This window comes from Corvus moneduloides, chromosome 1 (genome assembly GCF_009650955.1).
Source record: "Corvus moneduloides isolate bCorMon1 chromosome 1, bCorMon1.pri, whole genome shotgun sequence".
NCBI classification, from domain to species: domain Eukaryota; kingdom Metazoa; phylum Chordata; class Aves; order Passeriformes; family Corvidae; genus Corvus; species Corvus moneduloides.
Window position 1 is genome coordinate 24,934,161 of NC_045476.1, and position 25,276 is coordinate 24,959,436.

The 25,276-nt window shown below is 43.4% G+C and overlaps 1 protein-coding gene across 8 annotated transcripts in view; it reads left to right on the plus strand.

Moving 5' to 3' along the window:
* Positions 1 to 25,276, plus strand: part of PDE1C (phosphodiesterase 1C) — a 367,759-nt gene that overhangs the window by 244,253 nt on the left and 98,230 nt on the right. The gene's annotated exons all lie outside the window — the stretch shown is intronic.

The window sequence follows — 25,276 nt, forward strand, 5'->3', positions numbered from 1 at the left end:
AACAAGTCAGGCAACATAGTGCCTAGCTTCTGGAAGCCTGGCTCCTAGTTGGACACCAGCACATGGAGGTAATTCATGGTGTGTCATTATTCTTGGGGCTTTCTAGAGGGTAAAGTAATATAACATCCAAAGAACTCAATATTCTATTTTTTAAATAACATTTTTTTTAAAAATTGCTTACTGTTTATTTTGTGGCCTAGTATTTAGGGCACTGTCATTGACAATGCCAAGAATTTGGCTTAAGGCCCTCCATCTCAAAAGACAACTTACATCAAGTGGCACAGCTGGGAGGTCTCCAAACAAAGAAATGTCAGATTTGTGAGGCCATATGGAAAGAAAGCAAGAAGTCACAGAATATTCCGAGTTGAAAGGGATCTGCAAGTCCACCTATAGGAGAAAGTTTCACGAAGGATGTCTGGACTTCAGGCGGCTCTCTTGAAAGCTGTTGATTGCATAGGCGAAGTTACAGCATTTCAGGGAGTGGGTATCCAGAGCCAGCCCTACAGCTGCCAGCTCCAGCTGTAGGCATACCTGAAGCCACTTTCTGTTCAAGTTACAAAGCATTAGATACTTTTCTTTGCAGACTATCTTAACACATAACAACCAATAAGCACCATACACAACACCTTTACATTTGCCTATAGCCTATCATAGCTACTACCATCACCATATTATAGTCATTATTATCCAATCACAAGAGTAAGTTACAGTTTAAGCTTACAGTGGAAAATTCTTAGACCTTTCTTCTTCTTGCTACATCAACATTTCTTGTTTGCCTGCCATATCTCTCTTTTTGGTAAAGACATGTTTTCTATTTACTTATGCTCTTCTTATTTACTTGGTGAAAAACATGTCTTTGTTTGTAATCACATACCTTTGTCCTACTCCTAAAAATCTCCTTCCAACTCATCTCCAACCTTTGCCTTCTCAGTTACTCATCGATCACTGTTTCAGCAAAACATCTTTTATTCTATATCAAAACTTGCTTTCATTTCTACCTCATCCCCAGCTTCTACATTCACAGACCTTTCTGCCAAGCCTACATACCTGTGAAACTTCCTTACCAAACTTTCATCCTCCCCAACATCCACCTCTTTAGTGAATGGCCCATACAGGGACTTAACCCACAACTTTGGTGTTATTAGCACCATGCTCTAACTGATCTAATCTCCTAATGGTTAGTGTTGAAAGAAGGATTTCTGGATGCCAAGTCCCAGCTTCATACTTGGTTTATACATTTTGCTCTTCTTTAGGAAAATGGTAATCTTTAGCAACAGGGCTGAGCAAAACTGTACTTTTGCAGATGTTTCAATAAAAAGATAGTTCTGCACTTCATTTTTTTAATCTGTATAATAAAGTTGGCTGTCAAAATATCATGTCTAGTTTCAGAGACACATAAAAGCAGGAACTTGAAGATCTAAGTGTTAATTGGATCTTCTTACAGAATGAAGTAACCCACCACAGATGAAGTATCATGTTTCACTGTCTTAGAAGCAGGATGGAAAGCAAGTAGCTAAATCTTGACTGTGGCATTCCAGTTAAGCCACCTGCCTGGCAGGGGACTGAGTTTAAACCTGTCATCACTGTTCAGGCCTTCAGGAAATATTAGGCTTCCAGGTTTGGAGACATGGGATCAAAGAGAATTAGTGTTAGTAAGAACTTGAATTTAATGTGTGAATTGTCCTGCGGTACCTGATGCTGCAAAATATTGCCATTTCCCTTAAATTAATGTGTACTAAAAGTTGTCTTGATGTGGGAGATCAGCATCAAATCCTGTCTTTTTTCCAACCTCTATTCATCTTAAAATAGGGTTACAGGAAAGGAGAGGGAAAGGGAAAAGGCATTTCAACTATAATAGTTTTCAAGTCAAACTCCATGCCCATGAGAACAGCGAGTTCTAGGTACTGTGTGCCAACTCTGTTGATAGACTCAGTGTAGTAAGAGCCTATCCTATTCAGAAAGATCTTGTGTAAGGAGGATTGCTCTGAACTTAGCTGAATTTCACAGTATCAGTCATCACAGCACTGTAAAGAAGGATAGGGAAAATCCTGAAAAAGATACCTATTCTCAAAGAATCTGTCAGATTTTTCTCAGCTTTTCCCAAAAAAAAAAAAAAAAGAGTTTTCAGGGTAGGTGCTTTAAGCATGTTGTTGCTTATATTTAGGCTCTGGAATCAGAGAAAAATGATGCTGTCTATTTCTATAATGCAGAAATAATTTTTGTCCTATGAAAAGAATAGTTGAAATTTGCCTCTGCACTGCCAGAGTCTGGCTGATCAAAGCTGTGGTACGCCTCTTCATGATTTTTCCTTCACAAATAACACTTTGCAATCTAAAGATGGGAAGTGATTGCCCTAAAGTGGTCAGGCAGATGGACTAGATAGTTGTTGCAGGTCCCTTCCAACTGAACTATTCTATTCTAAAAAACCCCCAAGCTGAAAGCTCATGTAAACAGAAGAAATGAGGTAGTCTCATTCATGTTGATAAAGTAAAATGGGGTGTACTTAAAATTTTCGTTAATATTTTATAAGGAACTAGTATTGCCTGTGACCTTCCACTGAAGCTAGAATCTTAAAGATCTTTTCCAACCTAAATGATTAGATATACTCATTGTACTAGTCTCTCTTCAAACAGATGACACATTTAGTTGTCAGACTTCCTCTTCTCATCCCACACCTACAGATGTGGTTGTCTGCCTTTAGGACATTTGGACAGTTTATTCTGTAAGTTCCAGAATTCTGAGATGGGTCAAGCATTTAGACCGTGTTTTGTTCTTAATGAGAAGGATTTCATTTGGGGAAGGATTAAATGTGGGGAAGACACCTTCATTTAAATCTAAACTTTTGTGAGATTTTTTTGATTGAGGCAATCTTAACTTTGAGAGCATATTTGTCTTAAAACATCTTAAATAATTCCTAGTATTTTCTTGTAGTTTTTTATTTAGTTATGCCAAGTGGTGTATGAATATTTTGTAAAGATTCAGTTTAAATTCTTTGATCTGGATAAATAGATACAAAGGATCTAAGAAATAACCTTTTCCACACATATTTAACAATCAGAAATGGCTGACTGGTTTTGGAAATATTTATCAGTATATGCTTTTACCTTTACTAAACCATGGTTCTACTGCGTCACTGAAAATACTTCCATTGGTTGATTATTGATAAATCTTCTCAAGCCTTTGGAGCAGCTGTAATAATTTAAGCCTTGTGGGTTTTGTGTAAGCAGACTTGTTCTTCAACCTTCATTCTCCTCTAGTTAAGAAAATAGTACGTGTATAGCGAGGCAAAAATGGGAGACGTTGCAGGAGATTTTCAGTATTTTCGGTACTTTTTCAATCTACTGAACTGTTTTGGTTGATGAGTGTTTTCTGTAAAAGGGATATACTCCACTGTACTGCCTCACACCTCCTTCATTTATGGGAGTGTAAGGCCCCAAAGAACTCGTGAACTTTTAACGGGGCTTATGGTTGTTCATGTACTCTGAGTTAGATGCATGGGAGAAATATCGACCATATATTCTGAAGAGGTCAAAACAACAAAAAAGACTTTACTGGCAACTTTAGAAAATCAGAGAAACTTTGGCAAAAGGTTGAGTGCAACATTTAATCAACATAAACACTTCTCAAAGCATTAACTTGGCCCATTCAACTTAGTAAACTTAAAGCCCATTTGATTTCAAGTTACTCAAGAATTCCAAGAGGAGGGAATTATAATAAGAAGAAAGAGAGAAAGACAGAAAAGATATAGAAAAGCACACATATAGCTACTAACTCCTGGGTTCCAAGGATGATAGAAACTCCAAGAAGAGGTAGGATCCAGACAACATGACTTTTATGAATAGAGTGGGAACTTCAGACAAGCCCTCCCTTAGGCTAAGATTTTTGCAGCAGCTTTTGGCCTGCACCTAAACCGCTCTGGCTTGCAAGTTCTAAGAATGGCAGATCAGGTCTATTATAAAATGAATTATGTATTGAATAGACAGGAAATAACAGACAAAGGGTCTTGAACAGAGCTACTTACTACACATTATAAAACAAAAGAACTACTAGTAGATTACATAAAACTGTGCACAACATTAAGGTACCGATATTAAAGCTAGCAAAGAAATAGTATAGATTAGGAGTCACTGTAACTTACCATGGAATTGACAATAGTGTACGCAGAGTCTTTTCACTCAACCCTCAGGAGAGTAACCACAAAACCAGCATGCTGACTTTGTGGAAAAGCCCCACACATTTCTAGGGAATGTGCAGAAAACTTCTACTTTGTGTAAGTTTGGTGTAGTGTTTATAGTTTGTAAAGTGGATTGTCGGTCAGAAATTCCAGCTTATCTCCACAATCTTGCTTCCATAGCAAGATGTTTATTGTCAGCTAGAAGTATCACTTCCATGAGACAATTCGTCTTTAGTGAGCTAATTTGTCAGTTAGCAAGATCTTGTGGTGGGGGAGATGCCCTGCTGCAGTGATTGCCTCATGTTTGGCCTTAAATATACTTTGGCCTTCCTGGGCTCTTCCCCCAGGGGGGAATTCTGGTCATCTGCCCACTCAGGAGCTGGGTTAGGGGCTCCAGAGGTGGAGTGTGGGGCATTGGCTCTAGTGTGCCAGGTATTGGCAGCCACTGACAGGCTGGGATACAGGCTCTAAGAGTGGGGTGTACAGGGCAGTACACTGCCTCGCCAGGGCAAGGCCCAAGCTACCCCTTTCCCCATACAAACATGAAATTTTTTGAGCAAACAATCTCCTCTAGTCTGTGAAACCACCCTGTGGCTTGAGACATTGACAGGAACCACAGTAATGGTACCTTTCCTCTCATGGCCTAATCTAGCAGACAGAACAAAAAGGAAAGAAGACAAAAGTATACAGGAACTCATGTAAAGGCCAATTGCTATTCCAATAATCAAAGCATGAATCTTTATTTTAAAAAAATTCCTCTATACAAGTCATTGCCCCACCCAGTGAGTCTCTACACATTGCAGCCAAGGTGCGATGTAAACCAGGATCCAGGGGGAGAGTTCATGAACCAATCTTTCAGCTGCAGTGACCAAAGAGTCCAGCATTTGGACACATCATGGTCTAAATCACATGGTCTGTGATTTCTTTCGTGTTTCTTGAAACAGCACTACTCTTCAGTGATGTTTAGTATTCTTAAATGTTAGACAATTTCATAAAACTGTTTTTGATACTTACTGGACGCGTAACTTGGGCTCCAAAACAGCATGGCAAATTCAATTTAAGATTCTCTATTGCTTATTGGTAGTGCAGTGCATTGCACTCCCTGTACAAACTCTGAGGATCAATAATTAGGCTGCCTTGCCTTTTGGTGTCCATGATCTTACAGGTCCAGCTATCACCACAGCCCAAACAAATACACATGTGCAGATTACCATCCTTACTCATCCCACCAACCAGATTTCAGGGGGATCCCAGAACCTGTACCCAGGGAAAGAGGAAAAGTTCAGTGAGCACCATGGGAAAATTACATTCTGTAAATATTCTACTACATAATAGTCTGGATAGCCTCAAGGGCAGGAGTCAAAATATAACAGCACTTGAATAATTCCAACCTCTTCAGCATATCAATACAGTCAGGGTCCTGGGATCGGACCAAATACCTATTCAACTTTATTGAACCCTTCAGTGGTTCTCAACCCCAAAATCTTTTTTCTTCTCTTAACCACTTAACACTGTCCGCATCATTAATTGTTGTCTTCCCTGATGGGGGAGACATTCAGGTTTTTGCCAGGAGAAAAAAGGAGGGACATGGGACTTCATGCTTCTCAGTCTCCAGATAGGTGTTTATTAATTCTTATGTAAGGAGTACAAGCCACTGGCGTGGCCTAGACATAGCACAGAGCAGAGAATGCAGCAAGAAGACAACTTACCAAGATTTCACAGCCTTTTTAAAGGTAAATTACCCAATGAAAACTTAAAACGCAAGATATTTTCACTTTTTTACCAATGTCCAACAAGTTCCTAAATCATGTAGACGGGAACTACGGAATTTTGCATCCAATCATCCCAGACCACTATTGCTGCAAAATATGGAGTTAGTGAAGAAGGAGAAAGAAGCTTTTAACTACAACTTATCCTCCATTCTGAGGTTTTCTACTTTTACCTATTTACTATGCAAATAGACGTAAAAACTCTAAATTTTTCACCCTGTGATAATCTCACATCATATTCTATTACAGCTGGTGACGGGGGTCAGCGGCTCTGACCTAGGAAGAGGTGACCAGTCCGGGGAGATGGTCCCGAAAGGAATCGCCTTCCCGAAGTCTGGTGTCTTTCCTCAGCTGCTGGCAGGAGGGCCCTTGCAGAGACTGTCAGCTCTTTAGTGATTATCAGCTCATGATTCCAGCTCAGCTCTGCAGGGCAGCCTCCAGGCCAAGCCAGACCAGAGAGAGAGACGAGAAGGCTCGTGTGGCTGGTTCCACACAGAGGTAGCTTTATCGTGGGTCCCCTCCGGCGAAGGGGAGAGCCAGGGATGAGAACCCTCTCTCTGAGCCACAGGGGCCCATAGAGCTTGCTTTTATTGGGATACAGGGGGTTAGTAAGGGACCAATGGATTACAGAGGATCTGGGATGGTTACAGGCCAATGGGTTATGAAGAAATCTGCATAGTATCTCCCAAAGGATTGTGGGTCTGTCTTTCCTCGCTGTGACCAAAGTGGTTGCCTTTCCAGGGAGTCCTGCTGGACGATTGCAAAATCTCTTATCTCAGCAGAGATCCCTCCAGGGCAGGGGCTGGGCATACCCCACAGTATTCTATCACCTAATTCAGGCCACTGTAGATTCAAATTCTTCCCAGAGGCTAGGCAAATTTTCCCATGGACAAAGGCCAAAACCAGTGTTGTTCAGGGGGTAAAACCCCTCAAAACAGGCAAAGAAACATTCTCTGCACTCTGGGTTCCCACAACCACTTATGTCTTCTTCACCTACAGCTGGAACTTTACAGCTGCGACTTCAAATCATCTGTCAGCCCCTTTTCTCGCTCCTTACAGGGGCCACCAACTGTTCAACATCCCTTTTTTCTGCACAATTAGGCTTTACACATCTCTTACTGTTACTACACATGCTTCCCTTGGTATAGTAATTTTGTACTTTGCTCTGAGGATATAGGAGGAGGTACAAAAATTTGATTCCATAATGATATGAAATGCTCTGTGAGCTCCCAAAGCTAAATTGAAGGAGGAGTCTTTCCCATCCACTGTGGCAACAAAGAAAAAATACAAACACCTTAAAATATTGCTGGCAACAAACTTACAGAAACATATATGAACACAAATATCTTAGAACTTATCAAGATAAAAATGTGGAAACACTTGATGCAGCGAAGAACAGCAACCCCATCTGTCCTGTTACCATGTTATGCTCTCATAGAACACTTCTAGAAGGAGAAAACTTGGTCCCACTTGGATGTACTTCAAAAGGAACTATCCACCTGGTATTCTTTTGTGTTCTTTGCCATAGGAAGTTTCATTAAACCTTTAATCAAACTAACAAGAACAGTCTGTGAAAAGAAATTCAGAAGACATCAAAAATGCAACCATCACTAATAAAGCTTATTCAGTAAAACTTACTTAAATTATCTAGTAGTTTAACAATAGTGATGAGGATTCTTAGCACCATATAGACAAACTTGAGTTAGAGTAGCCAGCCATCCTTTTGAGATCTTTCCCCTTTTAGATAAAACGGTTTTTGATGGATCTACATATTCTGTCACATCCTATTTTGCAAATTTGGACTCAAGTCCATAAGTCAACTATTAATGTAGTATTTGTTCTATCTGGGTGATGTTAGAGTGGTCCTTTAGGAAAAAGAACACCACTTTCTTTTCTTTCTTGCTCACTTACCCCTCTGGCATTTGAAGCCATACTTGGTATTACTATCAGTATTAGGTACAAGGTCCTGCTAGGATGATTGACTAATCCAGGAGCAAACAACCCTGCTGCCATGCTGGGGACACTGTTGTGAAAATACAAAAAATAAACCATTTAATATATTTAATTTCACAGTTTCATGTTTTGTTGCAGCTTTGTCTGCAATGGAGTTATTGTTTACCATATTGTCCAATATAGTTCCTCTGTGTTCAGAGCTGACTTTATGTTTGAAGATCCCACCACCCATTGCTTTCAACATGGTTTTCAACAATCCATTGTACCATTCAATTTTTACAGAGGCTGGTCTGTGATAGGGAATATGGTACACCCACTCCATAGTATGCTCTCTGGCCTGGGTGTCTATGAGGTGATTTTCAAAATGAGTCCCATTATCTGACTCAGTTCTTTCTGCGGTACCATGTTTCTACAGGACTTCTTTTTCAAGGCTCAAGATGGTAGTCTGGGCAGTGGTGTGAGGCACAGGGTACATCTCCAGCCATCCATTGGTTGCTTCCACCATTGTCAGCACAATGGCCTTGTAGTCCCCACCTTGGTAGGTTTGTAGGAGTGTGATGCAATCAATCTGCCAGGCCTCCCCATACTTACATTTCGACCATTGTCCCCCATACCACAGAGGCTCACCTTGTCACTTGGTCTGTAAAAGGGCCCAATCAACTTGCTTGACGAGATTTTTGAAAGGGCTTACAGTGGTTCATGTGCTCTGGATGCTTGGGAGGAATACTGACGATATTCTCAAGAGGTCAAAACAGCACGAAAGACTTTACTGGCAAACTTTAGAAAATCAGGGAACTTTGGCATGCAGTCAACATAAAACATTTCTCAAAGCATTAACTTGGCCTATTTAGTTCAGCAAACTTTACGCCTACTTGATGTTAAGTTACAATATTCCAAGAAGAGGGAATTAGAAGACAAAGAAGAAAGAGAAAGAGAGAAAGAAAAGACATAGAAAAGCACTCATATAGCTACCAGCTCCTGGCTTCTGACAGTTTTCAGACAGAATTTCTAAGAATAAAGTAGGGTCTAGATGATTAGATGGCCTCTTGTTCAGCCTTAAATACCCCTTGGCCTTCCTGGGCCTTCCCCCAGGTGGGACTTCTGGTCGTTTGGCCACTCAGAAACTGGGATAGGGGCTCCAGGGGTGGGTGTGGAGCATTGACTCAGTTGTGCCAGGGATTGGCAGGCCCTGCCAGGCTGGGATACTGGCTTTAGGGGTGGGGGTGTATAGGGCAGTACACTACCACACCAATGTAAGGCCTGACCTGCCCCTTCCCCCTCCACATGAATCCTAAAATGTCCTGCGACAGCAATCTTTCCAGTCTCTCACAGCCTGCTTGATTGCAGTGTATGTTTTACAGTTGAGGATAACTTGGAACATAGTGTTCATGTTTATGTCCACCTCTTGACCATGAGCCCACCTGTATTTTGCATCTCTTCCTTGATGACCTAAGGTGTCATGGGCCCACCTAGCCAGAAATAATTCACACTTATGCTGTCAATCAAGATCCACCTGAGACACTTTAATCTTGGCAGCTTGATCCACCTATCCATTGTTGTGGTGTTCTTCTGTAGCCCTAATCTTGGGTATGTGTGCATCTACATGATGTACTTTTACAGCCAAGTTCTCTACCTCTGCAGTGATGTCCTGCCACATTTCAGCAATCCACATGAGTATGCCTCTGTGCTGCCAATCTGTCTTTCTTTCCATAGGTCTAGCTATCCCCACGGAGTATATACTACCGTCAACACATCAGTGTAGGGGTAGAGTGCAGGCCATTTCTCTCGTTCAGTCATATCAGCAAAACCCAGGTGGACGGCTTTCAGCTCTGCAACCCAATTTGATCCACCTTGTCACTTAATAGCTTCTGTGACTCACTGCACAGGACTCCATACAGCTTTTAGTTTTTGATGTATCCCTACAATACAGCAGGAAGCATCAGTTAAGAGGATGTATCACTTTTCTTTTTCAGGCGGTTGATTATATGGTGCAGTCCCTATAGCAGATGACACCTTTTCCTTCTCCTAGCTGCAGATAATCTGAAATTTTTGCCTTCAGGCCAATTCGTGATGATTTCCAAGATCCCTGGGTAACTAGGGTTTCCTATTGGAGCTTGCTGTGTGATCAGTGTGATCCACTTACTCCACATAGCAACTGTGGCATGATGTGTGGAAGAGACTTTCCTTTTAAACATCAGCACAGCAGTGGCTGTCACGGTGCCAAGAGGAGACAATCATTTCTGAAGCAGCTTGAGCCCCTTCATAAGCTGCCAGTATCTCTTTTTTTGGCAGGAGTGTAGGAGGCTTTGCCTCTTTTGTATTTCCAACCCCCCAGCTACTGCATGAAGTCTCCTGTTTAATTTGTTAAAAAGTTTGTTGTTAAGGACTGCATTTGAAATCATTCTTCTTCCCAGTCACTTGATAGAAAGAGGCACATCCACTGGAATCTGATGATATTCATCTTGCCATTTTACCCCTAAAAACTGGTATTTTGGGGCAGGTCCCTTGACTTTACTTAGCTTTATGGCAAAACCAGCCTTCAGGAGGATATGAATTATCTTTTCCCCTTTCTCAAAAACTTCCTCTACTGTTTTGCCCTACATGATGATGTCATCAATGTACTGCAATGTTCTGGAGCCTAACACTTTTCCAGTGCAGTCTGGATCAGTCCATGGCAAATAGTGGGGCTGTGTTTCCACCCTTTGGACAACAGAATCCAGGTGTACTCAACATCTCTTCAGAATATAGCAAACTGTTGCCTGCACTCTCTTGCTAAAGGAATGGAGAGAAATGCATTAGCAAAATATGGTGGTGGCACCACTTTGCTGCCTTGGACTCCAGTTCGTACTGAAGTTCCAGCATGTCCACGGGACTCAGAGGTGGCATGACTTTGTTCAGGCCATGATTAGTCTACTGTCAGCCTCCTATCTCCACTGGACTTACGCTCTGGCCATATAGGGATATAAAAGGGTGGCTCACCAGTTCATGAATCATCTCATGGATAGGGGTCCTGGAGTCCTGGTTTGTGCGGTACTGTCGGTGGTGCACTGTTGTGGTAGTGATCAGTACCTGTTGTTCTTCGACCCTCATCAGTCCCACAGCAGAATCACAGAATCACCAGGTTGGAAGAGACCTCTAAGATCATCAAGTCCCTAACTAACACCTCAACTAAACCATGGCATTGAGTGCCACATCCAACCTGTTTTTAAACACATCCAGGGATGGTGATTCCACCACCTCCCCAGGCAGACAATTCCAGTACTTCACCACTCTTTCTGTGAAAAACTTTTCCCTAATATCCAACCTATATTTCCCCTGGCACAGGTTAAGACTGTGTCCTCTCATTCTGTCAGTTGCTGCCTGGAGAAAGAGACCAACCCCCACCTGACTACAACAACCCTTCAGGAAGTTGTAGAGAGTGATAAGGTCCCCTCTGACTCTCCTTTTCTCCAGGCTAAACAACCCCAGCTCCCTCAATTGTTCCTCATAGGGTTTGTGTTCCAAGCCCCTCATAGCCTTCTCTGGACATACTCCAGCATCTCAACATCCTTCCTGAACTGAGGGGCCCAGAACTGGACACAGTACTCAAGGTGTGGTGTCACCAGTGCTGAGTACAGGGGAAGAATCACTTCCCTGGTCCTGCTGGCCACACTATTCCTGATCCAGGCCAGGATGCCATTGGCCTTCTTGGCCACGTGGGCACACTGCTGGCTCATGTTCAATCAGCTGCCCAGGTCCCTTTCTGCCTGGCCACTGTCCAGCCACATCGCCCCCAGCCTATAACATTGCAGGGGGTTATTGTGGCCAAAATGCAGGACTCTGCACTCGGACTTATTTAACTTCATCCTATTGGACTCTGCCCATCCATCCAACCATTCCAGGTCTCTCTGCAGAGCTCTCCTACCTTCCAACAGATTGACACGCACTCCCAACTTGTGTCGTCCGCAAATTTACTAATAGTAGACTCAATACCCACATCCATGTCGTCAGTAAAAATATTGAATAGAACTGGCCCCAACACATATCTCTGGGGACCACCACTGGTGACTTGCCACCAACTGGAGGCAGCACCATTCACCACCACTCTCTGGGCCCGGCCATCCAGCCAGTTCTTAACCAAGCAAAGAGTGCACCTGTCCAAGCCATGGGCTGCCAGCTTTTCCAGGATTATGCTGTGGGAGACAGTGTTAAAAGCCTTACTGTAGTCCAAATAGGCAACATCCACAGCCCTTTCTGCATCCACCAGGTGGGTCACCTGGTCATAGAAGGAGATCAAATTGGTCAAACACAACCTACTCCTCCTAAAACCATACTGGCTGGGTCTGATCCCCCAGCTGTCCTGTAAGTGCTGCGTGATGGCACTCAATATAAACTGCTCCATTACCTTGCCGGGTACTGAGGTCAAACTAACTGGCCTGTAATTACTAGGATCCTCCTTCCTACCTTTCTTGTGAATGGGCGTCACATGGCCATCTTCCAGTTGTCTGGAACCTCACCAGTGAGCCAAGACTGTTGGTAAATGATGGAGAGTGGCTTTGCAAGCACATCTGCCAGCTCCCTCATCACCCTGGGATGGATCCCATCTGCTCCCATAGATTTATGAACACCCAAGCAGCTCAGCAGTTCTCTGACTGCCTCCTCCTGGATAACAGGGGGACCATTCTGCTCCCTAACACCATCTGCCAACCCAGGAGGACATTTGTCCTGAGGACAAGCCATCTTCCCACTTAAGATTGAGGCAAAGAAGGTGTTAAACACTTCCGCCTTCTCCCCATCTGTAGTTATTAAGTTCCCTCCTGCATTCAGTAGAGAACAGAGGTTGGTCTTACCCTTCCTTTTGCCGTTAATATATTTGTAAAAACATTTTTTAGTATCCCTCAGAAGAGTTGCCAAGTTGAATTCTAGCTGAGCTTTGTCCTCTCTAATTTTTTTCCTACATGCCCTAGCAACCCCCTTACATACTTCCTGAAAGACCTGACCCTCCCTCCAAAGATGATACATCCTCTTTTTATTCCTAAGTTCCTTCAAAACCTCCTTGCCCATCCAGGCTGGACGCTTGCCTCATCGCCTCATCTTTCAGCACACAGGGGCAGTCTGTTCCTGTGCCCTCAAGATCTCTGTTTTGAAGCAAGCCCACCTTTCCTGGACTCCCTTATTTTTAAGGGCTGCTTCCCAAGGAACTTTCCAAATAAATCTCCTAAATAGGCCAAAGTCTGCCCTCCAGAAGTCCAATGTAAAAGTTTTATTGGTGTTCCTCCTCATTTCACCAAATATCGAGAACTCTATAATTTCATGGTCACTATGCTCCAAGCGGCCTCCAACCACCACATCTTCCACCAGCCCATCTCTATTTGCAAACAACAGATCCAGCATAGTCCCTTTCCTGATGGGCTCACTCACCAGCTGTGACAAAAAGTTGTTGTCTTGGTTTGAAAGACAGGTGTCTTCTAAGGAAGGCAGAAGCCTCCCTTGGAATGGCAGATGCAAGCCCCTTCCCTCCGAGTTATTGTAATTTTGAAATCAAGGGGCTTTCAGGCAAAGATGTGGGAAATAGGAATAACAGTTCTTTACTATTATATATGTGTATAACCAGTCAAACAAACAATAACAACTATGGCAGTAACAGCAAACAATCACAAACCCAGTCCCAGCCTTCTCGGCTGTCAGGCCCTTTCCCCTCGGGTGCAGTTCCGCTCGCAGCCGGCAGGGGCGCTGGCGGCTCCCGGTGAGCAGGGCAGGTGCGATGGTTCCCCCGCGGCTGCAGGGGGCGCTCCGGAGCGAGCTCGGGGAGCACACGGCACTGATGCCCTGGGATCCCAGGGAGGGATGGAACAAAGGCTTCACAAACCCCTGGGCAGCTGGCCCCGGTGTCCGGCTGGACCCTCGGGAACAGCAGGCTGGAGCAGCAGGGACGAGCACAAATCCCGGATGGCAGACCAGGTGTATCGAAACGGAGAACCCCCCCAGAGGTCTAGGCAGGCAGGGCGAGCATGGCTACAACATAGCGAAGGCTTGAAGCTGCGGCAGGGCAGGGCGGCCACAGCCCGGCTCCGAGCGGGGCAGGGAAGGCGGTCTTGGGATCCCAGTGTTTCTCCAGCAGAAAGAAAAAGCGGCCGTAGAAAAAACAGCTTCCTCTCTCTCTGGACACCGAGACAGAACTGACAACACACCCAGGTGAAACAAAAAGAGCAGCCAGGTCTTTTGTTCTTCTTAAGCACCTGGCCATTTGTTTCCCTAGCAACGGTATGGGGGAAAATTCCTTTAACAGAAAAAAACTAGGAGAACTCTTAAAACTCCAACAGTTGTCCTCCACACATTCTAAGAACTTCCTGGACTGCCTCCTTTCTGCTGCATTAAGTTCCCAAAGATGTCTGTTAGGTTAAAGTAACCTACAAGAACAAGGGCTGGTGATCCTGAAACATTCTCCAGCTGCTTGTAGAATAAGTTGTCCACCTCTTCTTCCTGGTTGGGTGGTTGATGACAGACTCCCAGCAGGACGTCAGCCTTGTTGGCCTTCCCCTTAATCCTTACCCATAGGCATTCAACTTCATCATCATTGATTTCAATACCCATGGCATCAAAAGCCTCCCTAATATAAAGAGCCACCCCTCCACCTCTTCTCCCTTTCCTGTCTCTTCTTTAATTAATGATGTTACTCCTTATCCCAATTTATATAAAAATCAAACCTTATGGTGAAATTATACTTCTTTAGTTCATTCTGTATATGATACTCCTTTTCAATTACCATGTGGAGTATTTTTCATTTGTGGAGATAGAGTTTGGCCTGCTGTCCCAGCATACATCACTGGTGGACCGTGTAGCATGGGAAAACTTACTTTGCTAACACCCAGTGCAAAAATGCTTGCTTTTATGAGACATAAAAGTAAAAGGTCTATTCTTCTGTATAAGCCAGATTGTAATGATAATTTTGTACCCTGGGGTTCTGTAAAAAGGCTCTCAGCAGCTCTTCTTTTACCACAACTTGCTTCAGGAGTAGCACTGAAACAATTAGACCAACTACGGTGTTGGCTGAGTAAGGAATTCAATGCTACTTCCCTTGCATTAAGTGATATGTTAACAGATACCAAAGATGTCAGACGTGCAACTTTGCAGAACAGGGCTGCAATTGATTTCCTATCATTAGCACATGGACGTGTGCTTTTATGCTGACTTTTGGCGGGGGAAACCATGCAGACAATCAATGTGATTGATAAAGCAAGCTTTGTTTATTGGCAATACAGAGGCACTTATATAGTGTCGGTATATATGCTTGTCAGTTCTTGATTGGTTTAAGCTTACAAAAGCGCATTCTTACTTCTACATAATTGGGTTAGATAAAAGACTACATTTGGCAAGCTTCTATTATTTATGTTTTGACTTGAGAGATCAAAGATCTTCCTGCCTTCTCATGGTCAGTATATCTTATCAGCACAGCACTGTACCTCCTTAAAACTCCCTTTTGGTTCTCAGGCCTGTTTCTCACACAGGCATTTTCTCACAGAGGCATTTTCTTGTGCAGGCTTTTGCTTGTACAGTTCTGTTATTGATTTTTACCCTTTATCAATGGTCCATGTCCCTGATCCTCTAATCATTCTCCAACACTTTAAAGATTTGACTCTTGTTTGTATAATTAAATTTCACACAAAAGGTCATATATGTAGAACCAAGGATTTCTAATTCCTGAGGTTCAGAAGATGCTTTGGGAAGCTGAGGAACCCTTCATGCACTGAAGCAAAGACTGCACCTGAAAAAGTATCCACTGATACATGGATATTTTTAAATTTCCTGAAAGACGGGTATTTGGTGATATCTGTCTGCCACAATTGCAAGCTTTGCAATCCTCGCAGATTGACTGCTCCTATTGAAACAGGAGGCTGTACAAGTTGGCAGCCAGGACAGGCACTTATGATTGCTTTTGCCTGATCCCTAGAAAGATGAAACATTTGCATGAGTGCTTGTGCATTTTGATGAAAAAAAGCATGACTCTATTGTGCTTGTTCAAAAATGTTAGGCGGGATATTAACAACAGCTACTGTCAATTCATCAGCTCTTGCATTTCCTTCTGCTTCAGCTATGTGAGTCCTCCCACCACGTTTCCGTGATGGTGACTTCATCATAGCTTTGCTGTTGTACCATGGCTTCCAGCTCTTCTTGCTTGTTACCCATGCTGCGTGCATTAGTGTACATGCACTTCAGCTGGGCTGCTGATTTCACCCCTAACTCTGGCTTACCCACCTTGGGCCTGCTTCCGGAGAGCCCAGCTGCATTCCCTTCCCCCTTCAAACCTAATTTAAAGCCCTCCCAATGAGTTCCACCATTTCATGGGCTGGAAAACTTTTGCCTTTAACAGAGGGATGGAGCCCATCTGGTTCCAGCAGGCCAGGTGCCATAAAAGTTGCTGCATGATCAAAGAACCCAACCCTTTGCCTGATGACACCAACCCTTGAGCCACTTGTTGATAATGTGGGCTCCCCTATTCCTTTTGTCATTTGTCCCTGCCACCAAAGGGACTGAGCAGAACACTATCTGTGCTGCTGGCCTATTGACCACTTGATCCAGAGCCCTAAAGTCCCTTTTAATTGCCCTAACACTTCTCTTTTCAATCTCATCACTGCCAACCTGGAGTATCAACAGTGGGTAATAATCAGTGGGCTGAATGAGCCCAGGGAGTCTCTCAGTAATATCCTGTACCTGAGCCCCAGGGTAGCAGCAGACTTCTCTGTGGGATGGGTCCGGTTGACATATGGGGCCCTCTGTTCACCTCAGAAGGGAGTCACCTACTACAACTACCCTTTTCTTTTTAATGTTAGAGGTGGTGATCCGTCTGACAAATGAAGTGTAATTGGGAGGCCCACTGGGCATATCATTTCCTTCTGCGTCATCTGGCTGACCCTCTAGATCCAGGGCCTCATACCTATTCTGAAGTGGCACCTGGATAGGTGATGGGGGTTGGGAGGAATTTTTATTACCTCCCCAAACAGGAACCCATTTTCATTCCCCTTCATCCACCAGGTGTCCTCCTATTGCCTGACGGTGGGAGGCATGGGAGTCCTCAGACTCCTGGCAGGCTTCCCTCAAGGATGGAAGGGCAGAACTCCACCAATCTATTTCCCTCTTGTTGCTATGACCCAGCCTACTGTGGGGCGGGGGCAGCGAGATGCCAATCAATCCCAAGCCCTCCCCTGGATTGAGTTTCCCCAAGACACAGACTCAGAGGGTAGGTCGAGGGGTGGCTCAGAAGCTTAAGCCACATCCCCCTGGGGCTGCGCCTGGGTCCAAGCCGCCTCCCCATGTTCGGGAAATTTCTCGGTTACTCGGTTGTTCACTGGTTCTTTGTTATAACTCCTGCCTCTCTGTTTCCCCCATTGGTTCTTGTTGAATTGTATCCTCCCCCTGGCTTGTAACTCATTGGTTGTTTTCCCCTTTTCCTGGGGTTTTCAAACCCCCTATAAAACTGAGGGAAAAGCCTCTTGGCGGGATCCCAGATTAAGATCATTGCCATGTTCTGGTTGCTAAACTTCTGACAATAAACCTGTTAGGAGCCAGACCAGAACCACCTCTCTCTTCCTTTATCTCCGAACTAACGTGAGCCTAAATTATTGGCTCCTGCTGTGTCTCCTCTGCAAAGAAGCCAGCTAGCTCAGCCAGCAGCACCTTTCCTGATGCCAAAGTCGCTTCTGCGACGCACAGAAGTAATGTAGCTGGACTCTCTCTGATCTAGGGCACGCCAGAGCTTGTGCCATGAGCACAGAACTGCCTTACCCTCTCACTTTCCCTAATACTCCTTAGTCTTCCTACTTCCTCCTTAAGCTCAGCCACCAGCGAAAGGAGATCATTCACCTGTTCACACTGCAGGTAGGCTTCTTTTGCATCGCACTGGTGCCATTGACAAGCTCAAACACTCCTCACAGGAAGGGGTCTGGACAGACGCATCCTTCTTGGAGGGTTCTGTTTGGCTACATACACTTTTACTAACTGCAGCCCTTGATTGTGTAAAAACCATTACTAACAACAAAACCCCAAACCAACCAACCAACCAACAAAATCGCAACAAACAACTAAAAACCCCACTAGCAGGAGGAAACCTGCAATGCTGCCTGCTCACCCTGCCTGTGCAAACTGTGGTGCAAACTGCCGCGCCACGCCCTCAGAGATGTGCCCCGCTCCTGTTTGCCTGCTCCTGTTCGCCGCACTCCCTAGAATCCTTTTTAATCACTCTGCTGCTGACCAGAGAAGAAACCCCGCCCTGAGCCTGCGTGACTAATGAGAAGGGTCCTCTAAGAGACCAGATGAAGTATTCAGCTGTCTAATTTCCTCTGTCTCTACAGCAGCTATCCCAAAAGCCCAACAATGCCCTCTTGGGTCCTTGAAATACCCTCTCCTGAGTTAATCCATGCCAAGGACACACAGGGCCTCTTGGGTCAAGCAGAATGGGGTGTTTTTGCCATTCATCCCTGTCAGGCTCACTTTAGCTCCCATCCTGTCAGCTGTCACCTCAGAAACAGAGTTAGATTCTGCCCCTACAGATCTTGATGGCATCAGGGTACACTGTGTGCTAAACTAAAGCCTCATGCTCTTGCAGGTCTGATGCACCAGGCCATCAGATCCACACAGTCCAATAGATCCAGTTGTCCCTTTCCTCCTGCTGGAGGCAAGGCCCCTCTAGTTCTAGTCATAGTAGTTGTTGTTCATGTCTTGTAAATATGAACTTGAGGTCCCTTCAAGAGGATCAGAAATACCATTCGGCCCTTCCATTCTGTCTGAGGACTTGCCCACTGGAAACTGGAGCAGCATTTATCCTTGAAGAATTTCCTGTGGTGGTTGTCCTTTCTCTCCACTCACACACCTGTGCTGCTAGGGGAGAGGTGGGTTTTCCATCTCACTTCCTCATGTCCTTTCTGTGGTCATGCAGGTAAAAGCACATACATTGTGGTATGTACTGTCTCTTGAGAGCAGGTGGAATGGTACTTCCCAATTAAGTGTCTACTGAGACTCTCCAGACCATGCTGTTGCTCATTTTCTTTCCCGCCTCGCCCTCCCTCTGCCCTCTGTGGCAGGCTGGACAGGAGAATTGGAGGTACAAAAGGTAAAGGTCATGGGTTAAAATAAGAACAATTTACTGGAAACTGCAGTTAGATAAGAAAACAAACCATAACAGCAACAATACTAAAAACAAAAGCCTACAAAAGAGAGAGAATGATTCACAGGCAAAATGCTCAATGCAGAGCCAGACCCAACTGCAGCCACACACCCAGACCAGAAAAGACCTCTTAACCCTGTAAGACTCCCTTTTCCCCCAGCAATGATGTGAGGTGGTACAGAATAACCTCCAGGTTCTAGACATGTTCCCTCTTGGTTACTGAAAAAATCATCCCTGTCCTTGCTGGAACTAGGACAGGTTTCAACTCCCCTTCCATGAGCATGGACTTCTTCCCCTAGATGAGGTTGCTCAGAGCCCCCTCCAGCTGCACTTTTAATGCTTTCAAGGATGGAGCATCCACAACTTCTCTGGGCAACCTGTTCCAGTACCTGACCACCCTCAAAAAAAAAGAATTTCTTCTGTATATCTAACCCAAATTTCCCTCCTTTGAACCCATTACTATTTGTTCTATGTCTAGAATTCCTGATGAAGAGTCCCTCTCTGGCTTTTCTGTAGGTTCCCTTCAGATAATGGAAGGTTGCTATGAGGTCTCTATGCAAGCTTCTCTTCTCCAGGCTGAATAGCCCTGACTTTCTCAGCCTGTCTTCACAGGGGAAGGGCTCTAGTCCCCTTATCAACTTTGTGGCCCTCTGGACTCGTTCCAACAGTTCCGTGTCCTTCTTATGTTGGGGGCACTAGAACTGTATGCAGTATTCCAGGTGGTGTTTCACAAAAGCAGAGTACAGGGGGAATCACTTCCCTTGACCTGCTGGCTGTGCTCCTTTTGATGCAGCCCAGGATTGGCTTTCTGGGCTGTGAGCACACGCTGCTGGCTCGTGTTGAGTTCTTCCTCACCTGTCACCCCCAAATCCTTCTTCACAGGACTGCTCTCAATCACTTTTCTGCCCAACCTGTAGGTGTTCCTGGGATTGCCCCAGCCCAGGTGGAGGACCTTACACTTTGCTTTGTTGAACCTCATGAGGTTTGCATCGGCCCACCTCTCAAGCCTGTTGAGGTCCCTCTGGATGGCATTATCCTTTCCCTCCATCATATTGACTGCACTGCCACAGAGCTTGGTGTCATCCATGAACTTGCTGAGGGTACACCAAACCCACTGTTCATGTTGCCAGCAAGGATGTTGAACAGTGTCAGCCCCAACACCAATTCCTGAGGGACACCACTTGTCATGAGTTTCCATGTGGACAATGAGCCATTACAGCACCACTGTTTGGGTGCAGCCATCCAGCTAAATCTTTATCCACCGAGTGGTCCATCCATCAAATCCATGTCTCTCCAGTTTAGAGAAAAGGAAGTCATGTGGGACAGTGTTGAATGCTATGCACAAGTCCAGGTAGATAATGTCAGTTGCTTTGCCCCCATCCACCAACTCTGTAGTCCTGTCAAAAAGCCATCAAACTTGTCAGGCATGATTTCCCCTTAGTGAAGCCATGTTGGTTATCACCTGTCATCTCTTTGTTTACCAACATAGTTACCAGGAGAATGCTCCTTGATCTTGCCTAGCACAGAGGTGAGACTGAATTGTCTGTAGTTCCTTGGGTCTTCCACTTCCCCTTTTTAAAAAATGGAGGTTATATTTCCCTTTTTTCAGTCATCAAGAACTTCACCTGACTGCCACAATTTTTCAAATATGGTGGATAGTAGCTCAGCAACTTTGTCTACCAGTTCCCTTAGGACCCACAGATGAATCTCATCAGATCCCATAGACTTGTGCACATTCTGGTTCCTTAGATGGTCTCGAACTTGATTCTCTCCTACAGTGGTCTTAGGGTCTTCGTTCTCCCAGTCCTTGCATTTGCCTTTCATGACTTGGGCTGGAGCACTTCCTGTGGAAGACTGAGGCATAGAATTCATTGAGAACCTCAGTCTTCTCAATATTCCAGGTTTATCCAGGTAGCCAGGTTTCCCACTTCCTTCTGGAGAGGGCCCACATTATCCCTAGTCTTTTTTTTTTTTGTTAGCAACATACCTATAGAAGCTCTTTCTATTGTCTTTGACATCTCTGGCCAGACTCAGTTCTAACTGGGCCTTAGCTTGTCTTTGCTTCTACCTTCTGTAAATTTCTTTTTTATTTCTGAGGTGCTCGGCAACTCTTTATCCATCTATGGATGCCTCCTGGCATTTTTGCCCCGTGTACTCTTGTTGAGATACATTGTTCCTGATCTTAGAGGAAGTGATCCTTGAATATTAGCCAGTGTTCTTGAGCCCCTCTTCTCTCCAGGGCTCTAGCACATGGGACTCTACCACATAGGTCCCCAAAGAGGCCAAAGTCTGCTCCTCTGAAGTCCAGGGCAGGTGATCTTGTTGCGTATGGTTTTATTATATGTATCATATGTTATCTATTTATTATATATTAAATATATTTATAGAAAATTTATTTCAGGTACCTATTTTTAAAGATGCAAATTAAAAATTGTTAGATTTGTGTCTGATGTGTTATATTGGAGGTTGGTTTTTTATAAAAGGCAACAGTGGTTTGAAAATGCTTAATTTTGGAAGACTTCATTTGTTGTCTTTGGATGTCGTTGTCTACAAATTCAGTGATTGCATTGTGTTTGAACAGTTTCCCCAAAAAACTAATTCACACTAACATCTCAAAAAGAAGTAGTCTGCCAAAAGGAAGGCTTGCTTTGGGAAATACCAATTAGCAGATTGCTGGTTGTGAAAAAAGAATATAGCAGCCTTTCTTTCTCTCCCACATCTGAAATTTATCCTTGTTCAGCTCTCACATTTAATCAGTGGAATGAGTCATCTCACCTCATCTTAGCTGTCTGAAACCACAATGATCACCTAAGATAATCTTCTGGCTCATTTCTCTCACTAGTGGGGGAAGGCAGGCACATCAAAGAGGCAGTGCACCCTTTCCTGAGGCTGTATGACAGGCAGTTGGTTTATCATAGGTATCCATCTCCAGTGACTTCCATGAACATCTGTGTACGTGATTTCTATAAAAGGCTAGTGCTAGGTGAAGCAGTTGACTTGAATAAAAAAAACCCTAAAACATGACCAATCATTTTAACTGCTTATATTTTCTGATTCAGTTCCCAAAGTTCAAAACCTGAGAATGGGGGAGGTGTTTGCATATTGGAAGAGTACACATTCTTTAGAGTTTTAGGTAGCAGGAGAGGGAGACAAGGGTAATTTACAGGAATTGGTGCTGAGGAAGTGCCTAGGCTGTTGTTTTATTGAAAATCATTCAGTAAGCCAAAGTTTGCTAAAGTTTCCGGTGCAGGACTTCATAGGCATGAAGAAATTTATAAATGTGAAGTGAAAACCTAAACTATTTAAGGTTTCACTTATAGTTGACTAATGTTGTCAAAAGTTTATCTGACTCAAGGTGAGTTGAAACAAGCTTTTTACCATCCTGCCAAGGCCACTGAACTTATTGTTGCATTTTCATGCTTCTAATAATAAAAAAATAATTGATTACTCAAAATTTTTAATGTTTGTGTTTTTATTCAAATGAAGAAGGATATTTCAGGAAACATGAACAAGGCAAAGCAATTACTTGGGAAATTGCATATAAATTTTTTGGATGAAAAATGCCGGTGTAGCAGTACTGTGTGTTTGCTCTTTGCAAACATGTTTTTATTTCTTCTGAATGTTGTGACTTGCATTTTTTGTATACAAAAGAAGTGACAGAAGATGGCTATCCAGCCTAATACAAATCCATTGAGTCACAGGCTACCAGTTGCTCTATTTTTAGTTTCATTTTGAGGATTACTATTTAAACCGGCTTTCTAGGCTGGGTCTTTTCCTCAGTGGTACATACATTCTATATATATGCAGAGCCTTAGATTAAGATGTTGCAGACTGTGGAATGAATAATACCTGCTGACTCTTGTAAAAAGAGATGGTGAGCTTCTGGGTTACTTCCTGTGTATGCTGTACCTCTCCCACCAATCCTCTGTTTGAATGGGTCTCAGGGACTTGCTATGCAAACTGTGGACACATCTGTCCACCCAGATGACTGAAACTACTGCATATATCCATTACACATATAACCACATGTAGTCTGCTCTGATGCTTTTGGACAGTGTTAAGTAGCCTGTGTATTTACTTTACAGTTTTTTTACACCCCAACAGGCAGGCAGATACTGTTGTGGGGTGTCTGTCAGACCTTCTATGTGCTCATGCTTAGATAGTCTGCACATGCTGTCTAACTCTGATATGACTCCAGAATATCAGATTTATCAAATTTGTACATTATAGTGAGATGACAGATGCACATCTATTTCTGTGTAGGAATTCTTTGATACAGTTCACTGCACAATGAACATCTATTTCTCAAACTTAGTAAGAATTTCTTACCCATAATTATGGTGGTTTTCCAGAGAAGAGTGAGGAACATGCGGAAGATTAGAAGGCAGGGTTTTGTCTTTCAGTTCAGCAGATGTTTATCTTCCAAACTTTGGGAGCAACTCTTGATGTTTTTGTGTGTGTATACTGAAGCCAGTTTTTATGCAGTCAGACCTACTTCTGATTACTATTTTGTTAATTTCTAAAGTTTGTGGTTGTTTTTTAATATTTTTTTAAAGCTATTTGAGCTGGCTATCAAAGGAATGTTATCACAAATGAGTTGATCTTAGAGATGACCACTAAGATCATGAAGTCCAACCATTAACCCAGCACTGCCAAGCTCTTGCTAAATCATGTTCCTGAGTGCTAGAGGTGAAATTGACTGAATTTCAAGATTATTTCAGCCACCTTGAAACAGAATTATTCAACTAATAAATTTGCCTGGATTCCCTTCAATCCATTTAGGATTATTAAAAAAACCCATATACTTGGAATACATTAAAGGCAAATGATCACCAGGCTCTTAGAGTACAGTTAATTGGGAGCAGCTGCTGTGACTCAATAAATCAGCATAGTTAGAGATAATGGATAGTGTAATTTTTTTTCACATGAGAATGGCTGATGGTGTGAGAAGCAGCTGTACTTCTGTTTCTAAACGATTGATGCACGTGGTACATTGCATAATCTTCTTGATGAAGAATGTTGGTGCCATGAAGCAACCATTACTCACTGTGCTGTTATTGAACATGAATTTTGAATGAGTTGCAACATGAAGCTACCAGATATTTATATCAATTAAATAAAAGTCAGGAAGAGCCAAAGGTCATGTTCTTTCTGTAATATTGACTCCTGTGGCTTGTGTACAGTGTTTCTGGTAGCTAATTACAGGGTCATATCTGCAGACTCCCCATAGTCTGTAGAGGAGGCATATGAAAGAAATGAGGAGAATAAACGAGGAGGCATATGAAGTAATACTTACTGTTTGGATGCAAAAGTAGTGAATTCTGTTTAATATAGATGGGATAGTCTAAGGGTGGCTGCTTGATCTAATGAAAATCATAGCATTTCCTACCCTTGTATAGTATTTCTACAGCAGAGTTTCTAAATATACTCCAATACAATTTTGCATATGTGTACATCAATCATTAGGAATAACAGTCATTTGTTAACAGATACTATTCAACAAATTCCTTCTTATGTCTGGATTGAAATTGTCCTCTCTTAGCTCCTGTGTTAAATTTCAAGTGATTTCTATTTCCACTTATTTCAGTTGTGAGTAGGGGAGGGACAGCTGTTTAATGGAAGTGATTGTCCTGCTCTGCTTTGCATTGGTATGGCCTCACCTTGAGTACCATGTGCATTTTTGCGCACCACTATATAAGAAAAATATTAAATTATTAGAAAGTGTCCATAGGAGGGCCACAAGTACAGTGAAAGGTCTGGAGGGGAAGCCTTATAAGGAGTGATTGAGACCATGTGATCTGTTCAAATTGGAGAAGAGGAAACTAAGAGGAGACCTCATTGCAGTCTTCAACAATCTCATGAGGGGAAATGGAGGGGCAAATACTGATGTCTTCACTCTCATGATTAGTGACAGGACTCGAGTCTGAGTTCAGAAGCCTTTGGGGAATGCTCTCAGGCATATGGTGTGATTCTTGGAGTATCTTGGGTGGAGTCAGGAGCTGGACTCAATGATACTGATGGGTCCCTTCCAACTCAGCATATTCTATCATTCTGTGATTGTATGATTCTGTGATAACTCATGGACTTACACATATTTGCCTGCCATCATTGTAACTGATCTTTGAAAAGTAATTTTTGTTGATTTCACGTATGTAGCTTCAAAAAACTTGTAGACTTCCAAAAGTTTTCACCTGTCAAGGTGTGTACTAGGTCTCATGCTGGGAACTGACGCTCACTCTC